Source organism: Eutrigla gurnardus, assembly GCF_963514095.1.
Source record: "Eutrigla gurnardus genome assembly, chromosome: 15".
Taxonomy (NCBI): Eukaryota; Metazoa; Chordata; class Actinopteri; order Perciformes; family Triglidae; genus Eutrigla; species Eutrigla gurnardus.
The window spans coordinates 2,371,240-2,378,814 of NC_139938.1; the positions used below are offsets into that span (position 1 = coordinate 2,371,240).

At 46.2% G+C, this 7,575-nt stretch overlaps 1 protein-coding gene across 2 annotated transcripts in view; it reads right to left on the minus strand.

Annotated features, from left to right (window-relative positions):
• nyap1 (neuronal tyrosine phosphorylated phosphoinositide-3-kinase adaptor 1) overlaps positions 1 to 5,372 on the minus strand; it is a 28,074-nt gene extending 22,702 nt beyond the window's left edge. The window contains exon 1 of one of the 2 annotated variants that reach the window (XM_084029402.1): positions 5,043 to 5,372. The gene's annotated coding sequence lies outside the window, so the exon portion shown is untranslated. Of the gene's footprint in view, positions 1 to 4,247; positions 4,353 to 5,042 lie in introns of those variants that run through there. The other variant, XM_084029403.1, reaches the window with a different exon arrangement.
• Between the last annotated feature and the right edge of the window lie 2,203 nt (positions 5,373 to 7,575).

Genomic DNA, 7,575 nt, shown 5'->3' on the forward strand with positions numbered 1-7,575 from the left:
AGATAGAGCCACAACATGCTCCGCTAGTAATTCCACATCTTGCCAATTACTGTTCTCACGTAATGACGCTGAAATGACTTTGCTAAGGGCTTCTTGACCAGAAAAAGAAGGAAAAGACAAAACGGCACACAAACATTTGTCCACATATTTGCTTTCTGTCCCAAATCCCCCCATGTTCATCCATGTGGAAGAGTCTGGGTACAGATAGATAGGTGGTGATTAACATGGCTGGAGACTGGGACCTCTGTGCCAACAAGAGACTTTATTTATTTTTGCATGGTATCATGCAAATGGCTTTGAAAGGTTTAATGAGAAGAAAACAGAGGGGAAATGAACAAAGATGAGTTGCCTCAAGGAAATCATTACCACACATCATTACTCTTGACTACACACAGCATTGAAGACTGGATGCTGCAAGATGCATACAGTCCAGAAAGAAAGCGCTTAGAAGGGAGCGTGTAATTGGCCGTCGCTGCCGTCCTCCACTCAGACAAGGGCCACGCATGTCTACGTCATTTTAACGTGTGGAGCACCCAGCAGAGCCAACGACATCCCAAATAAAGCATGAGACGTCAGTGGACATTTGTAGAGCAAGTGGGTGCAGGGGAGTCCATATAAAATGTTGAATGTTTTCCTTCAGCACCTGAATCTGGTGCATCACTTTCAAAAAATAGAAAGCTATCAGACAAAAAATTACAACAATTCCCCAAGGAGAGCAGGCAATCTGGATGCCTATGATAAACATTTAGAGAGGAGGAGTTGAGTGTGGAGACGCAGCTGAAAAAGTCTAATGGGATTCAATTCTGTTTGTTTTCCCCCCTTCTCCCTCCTTTACTGGACAGCCATGAGTAAAGAGACAGGAGAGATGGAAGACAAAGGGGGGATGACATCCGACAACGTCCATGCAGGATTTGTACCCAGGACATCACAGGTAAATGGCATGCCCTTTAATCAAGCAGCCAGCAGAGAGAACCTTTACACCTTTGGACCCATTTATAACACAAAAAGTTGACTTGCTCCACAAGAAACACAGAGCTTCACGTTGATGAGAGCTCATTCAGCAACACGTGCTGTTACAGTACATTCTTGTTAATACACAATACAAAATCAGGTGGTTTAGGTACTTTAATCAATTTGGCCTACATTAGTGCCGGCTTCAGATTAAAGGGGCGTGCCACCTGTTTTCAGTCGGTGAAAACACGCCTCTCTTTTAGGAGCTTTTTCAAAGTCTGAGAAAATAACCCTGATGATGTCATAGTGATGTCCATGTGTCAGCTAAGCTTGGCCTTACACAAAACCATAACATACAGCCTGTTACAACCGGGGTGCATGTAGTTTACCAGGAAGGGAGCGTCGAACAAAGAGATGCTACTGAGTGCATTGTGGGAAGTGTAGGCCCCTTGCATGTCTCCCAGCATGGAAGGGTAGTAAACGCTGCTCCACTCTTCTTCTTCTGCTTGACACGTAATGCAATATTCTCACTTCTTAGAAACAAAAACACACACCAGCTTTTAACTCCCTTTCAATTAGAAGTGTTATACGTAAATTAAATAGCAAGATACAACACCACTCGGAGAAGTCTAGCGCTTTATCAATAGAATAACCAGCCGATAAAAAAACACACCTGACACTCAACCAACACCTCCGTCATATATACAATTCAACATCTACACACACACAAGAGGAATAATACAAACTTTACTCAAAGTCACAGAGTCTCTTCTCAACCGTTTCCCACCAGCACTTACACAGATGTCAACAGCATCTTTAGTATGACTGGAGTGACTGCAGCTAGTCATTATCCTCATTATAAATTCATCTGATTATTTTTAGGCTGTTTGTTTGGTCGGTCTGTAAAATGGTAAATGGTAAAATGGTAAATGGCCTCATTTATATAGCGCTTTTGTCCAAAGCGTTTCACCCATTCATTCACACACCGACGGCGGACGCAGGGCGACAGCTCGTCAGGAGCAATCAGGGTGAGGTGTCTTGCTCAGGGACACCAGGCACTCAGCTAGGAGGAGCCGGGGATCAAACCGGCAATCTTGCGGTTACAAGCCAACCCGCTCTACCTCCTGCTAAACCCCCCCTAAAATGTCAGAAGAATTTGAGGAGAGTTACATCTTTAAACGTCTTGTTTTGTCCCAACCTCAAGGTTATACAGTAAAACAATAGTTCATATAATAGTGATATATGTGACTATTATAGAAGACAAACAGAAACACAAAATCCCCCCATTTTAAAAGCTGGAAAAAGAGAGCATTGTTTCACTATTTCTGCTTGAAAGATGACAATTATCTAAATATTATTTTTCTATCAATAAACAGATAAATTAATTGACTAATCCTTTCAGCTCTACTGGGCTATTCAATCACTTTTACCCGAGTGTTATTTACTCAGCATGAAAGCACCGGGGGAAGTGAAGCAGAGTGATGGGAGAGAAAAACTGTGGTTCCATCCAGAACCACTAGAGGCAAACTTTGACTGCCTCTTCTATAGAAAGTCTTCTCATAGTAAACAAAACAAATCCCTTCTCAGAACGAAGAACCAGAAATGTCTCCTTCGTGCTGATCGCTGAAATGTGCACACACATACACACACACACACACACACACACATACACACACACACACACACACACACGCACGCACACACACACACACACACACACACACACACACACACACACACACACACACACACACAGCCAGAATCACAGTTTATAAATCCTTAATTTTTCAACTGATGGCAGTCACTCACATGGCTTATGTGCTGCCGTGGAAACAGCCTCCCTCCCTCATTTCTGATGCCGTCGCCCTCTGACAGAGCTGAGAGAATCAAGATGGTGAAACCACAGATGGAAGAAGTACCTGCACCTCCAAAGCACACCAAAGCTTAACGCGTCTACAGTGGTATTGATTTTGAAATACCTGCACGACTGGCCAGTAGTAGCCATTTATATTACTTTTACCAACCTATTGACCCGCTTGCTGCTCAAACACTAGGGAAACAATCTGTTTGGGTGCTTCAACAATCCCACCGCAACAAAAGAAAAATCCATTACTGCTCATCCAGACAGGGGGATCCACTCGACAAGAGGAATGGGCTTAAAATGTCTGCATCCGCCACGTCTGTCACACATCCATCAGTCCCCCTTGCTCCCCATCAGACCCTCTCCTCTGTGGCCCTGTGTGGGCCTTCCCTCGTCCTCTCTGGCTCCAAGATATTTCTGCATTCAATCTTCCAAACGGAATTGCTCATCCTTCCTGGAATCAGACATGATGCACGCCAGCTTTCAGAGCGACTGAATCCTGCACTTTATGGAGAAACACTCAAATGTAGTGAGAATCCTCTCCCATTAATTGAAAACATGGGTCACTTTTTTATTCTTTCTATAAATACATTGCAATCTCTGCCCAATTTCATTAGCCAAAATATCTATATTTTAAAAGGCCTTATATCCTGATGTAGCAGGATAAATCCTCATAAACTAAACGTTTCCAATAGAACATATTCAATTTGTTTGTGAGCTTCCACGTAACACTTGCCATTTCCTGATTTGATCACATTTCTGGAGTGAATCAGGGATGGCCAGGCGAGCAGCGACAGTTAACGGCAGGTTGTGCAGACCCGGTTCTCCACACACTGAGCAGTATGTGTGGCTCACAGACTGCACTCACTGACCCCGAATACACAGCTGCTCTAAACCCTCCCGCTCTCCTCTGCCTGGACCAAAGAGCGCTGAAACCAAACAGCAGAAGAGACGGATTCTGTTTATCTGTGTATGTTAGCATTCTGGCAAGACGTAAAGGAATATTCATACTCCAAGGTGAACTAGACTGTGCATTGGTTTAATGTTCATTTCTGTGTATATTTCAGGCAGAGTGGAGTATCAACCATGCTGGTGCATCATCCCTCAGGAAAACAACCATCATACTATTTCAAGATTCACAATGTCTGTAATATTCAGTGGCATTTGCAGTTTCTGGGATATTTGCACCGAGTCGGTGCTTTGACTGCTAAATTCAATAACATGTCTCTGATTCTTCCAAGTCACATTGGACGAGAGAATAAAGCCGGTCAGGTACAGAATAAACAACTATAAGCAACGTTTTCATGTTAGCATAGTCATAACTACATACTGATATTTCTTTAAAGGGGGATGGCGGAGTAGCAATCTCCCAGCCAGAGGAATGCTCGTTTTGAGAGGCTGTCACGCCCGGGGAGAAAAAAGGGTGTTCACTAACCTTAATTTCACGTTTAATTGGCGAGCCCTGCTACCCTTTTTGGATCAGAACGGATCTAAGGTTGGATGCTGCGACAGTTTATCGGCTGTCATCGGATTTCCCGCTTTAAAAACACATGTGATGCTCTGCTTCCATCCAGACGCCTCATCTCCCGCATCTCAAACACGCGCCATCACACACCCTCACCTGGCTGCGCGCGCGCGCACACGCACGCACCGCCACGCGTGTTCACAATCACAGCAACCAGCCGCCCATTCACACACGCGCGCGCACGCGGACCCCGCTATGTGTGCTCGTATTCTCCGTAAACACGCAGATGTTTTTCCACCGTGGCCTCGCGCGCCGACGTGGTCTCCCATTAATAACACCGTGCACGCTCCGGCATCACCAGTCAGCTGACGGCTTGTTTTTGGGTGAAATATTTATAAGGGTCTTGTCACGACTGGAGGTAAAAGGCGGGCTGCGGGTCCCGGTGCGCGGCCGTCCCGCCGTATCTCCCCGTCTCTCGTGTTTGGTTGTTGGGGCTCAAATGAAGGCCTGAGATCCGCCGTGAACGGGCTGCGAGGCTTCAAGGTTGAATAATGGGGCTCGTGAGAACGCGGCGGCTCGCTGTCAACCGCGACATTGGACGCGTAATCATGAAAAGCAGGCCCGCGAGTCTCCACCGCAATACAACATCATATTGTCTGCCGCTAATTCGGCTGTGACAGCTGGCTGTGCGGGCTGCGTGATGTAAGCAAGTGATGCGGTGATTTATGGAGCAAAACATGGTATGAAGGAAGGTGTGATACGTACCGTAGTAACCGGGGAGCCTTGCGGCTGGCGCAGAGGCAGACGGTGGCGATATCCAGTTGCCCAGGCTCGTAAAAAATCAGACAACAACAACACCACGCCGGTTGTTGATGACACAGCTGTCTTGGTAGACGGGAGGGGAGGAAGGAAAAAAACCTTTACCCAGAAGTGTCAATTGTGGTGGAAATGAAAAATCAGTTCTTCAGACGCATTTCACCGGACTGACGCGTTTCTCTTGACGCGTAAGGTCTTCCATTTTTATGATAAACAGCGCGCCGTAGCCCGCTGCCGAGGCTCGGTGGAGGCTGGCCGGTACGGGATCTGATCCACATCCATGATGCGATTCAATGCGACGTTACGAAAAGACAACAGTCGGGTTAAACGTCATCCTCGCATGCTTCGAAAAAAGCATCCTCCGCCAGAGTAACATGTTTGTTCACAGCTCGGGCATGAACAGGGGGAGGGAAAAAATAACCCCCCCAAAAAAACAGGAATGCGCAGATATCAGCGCGCTGCGATGGTTCAAGCGCTGGGCATCCTCGCTGAGTATTTGCATCCGTATTAATATTCATACAGTACTTCCTGAGAGCGGACCAGTGGTTGTTTATAGAAGAAGAGAGGAGGGGGGGGGGGGCATCCGAGGTGGCTTTTTGAGTCCAACCGCGACGAGAGGCTGTTATCTCTTTGGCTGTTATCAGTCGACCCAAAATGAAATTTCCCTTCACGACTCACATTTAGCAGAAGGATTCAGCTGCAGACTCATTCAAACTAATGTCCGGGTGGATTCTTCTTAAAGTAGAAAAAGCTGGACTTTATTATCAGCGTACAGAAAAACAAAGCAATATTCGTTGTATATACTGAATATTAAAGGAGTTTTGTAGTGATGGAACAGGGAGATCAAATAGTATTAAGTATAAAATAAGCTCTCCATAAACCCACAGAGACAAAGTAAGTGGATTTAGTACATTTTGTTTGGACTGTCAGTTAAAGGGGGATAAAACAGTCTTGTTTATGTTATTTTTCTTTGGGCATAGGGAAATTGTAACTAAACAGACTAATGGGTTGTTTTTGGGGGGGGTGATGGAGGTGTCACATGATCAACTAGCCAACACATGGCCTGTGTGAGGTCGACACGCCCCCTAAAGTCCTGGGAGATTGGTGATAGCTGAAACAAAGGCCTCATGTACAATCTTTGGACTGTGGCTGCTACAAGCAGGGGTCAAAGTATGTCTGTGAGGGGTCACGCTGAGACGTCTGGCTGGGGGAGTCCACCTACACGTCTCAGTGAGTCAACCGTCTCCGCGGTCAAAGAAGTCATTCAGAGCAGATGAACGACTGAGCAGAGGTGGAAGAAGTGCTGAGTAACACTACAGTGTAGAAATACTCCAAAACAAGTCAATAAATATACATAAAGCACCAAAAGGCAACGGTACTCATTACAGAGAATGAGCCATAATGTCTATGATATTGAACAAGTATTGACGATTAAATATGTGCCTTACTTTAATGTTGCAGCTGGAAAACATTTGATTATATACTGCCAGTTGTAGCTTGTGAAAAGAGATCAATAAAGACTTCATCCATAAAATTACACCATGATTGATTTGTTGATCACATTTTGCCATCTGAATATGTAAAGTAACTTGTATCTAAAGTTATTAAAGAAATAGTGGAGTATAAAAATTACAACATTTCCCTCTGAACGTAGTGAAGTATAAAGTAGCAGAAAAGTACAAGTACCTCAAAATGAGACTTATATATGGGATAAATAGTCCAGCCTCTTGTCATCGCAGTGCTTCTTTCAATAGTCCTGAAAATAATATTTCTTTCTTCTCTTCGCATTCAACAAACACATCTCACATCAAGGTTTGACAGCAGGGACTCACATGGGGTTAATGCTGCAGTGTCAACACAACCAGGTGCACCCATACAACCAGGTGCACCCATACAACCAGGTGCACCCACACAACCAGGTGCACCCATACAACCAGATGCACCCCCACAACCAGGTGGACCCATACAACCAGATGCACCCCCACAACCAGGTGCACCCCCACAACCAGGTGCACCCATACAACCAGGTGCACCCACACAACCAGGTGCACCCATACAACCAGGTGCACCCCCACAACCAGGTGCACCCACACAACCAGGTGCACCCATACAACCAGGTGCACCCCCACAACCAGGTGCACCCATACAACCAGGTGCACCCCCACAACCAGGTGGACCCATACAACCAGATGCACCCCCACAACCAGGTGCACCCCCACAACCAGGTGCACCCACACAACCAGGTGCACCCAAACAACCAGGCACACCCACACAACCAGGTGCACCCACATACAGATGCACCCACACAACCAGGCGCACCCACACAACCAGGCACACCCACACAACCAGGTGCACCCACATACAGATGCACCCACATAACCAGGTGCACCCACACGACCAAGTGCACCCACACAGGTGCTTCCACTTAAATGGCCTGATTGGACCTCTACTAAGGACTGTGTAGGCGTGGACAGACTCCACT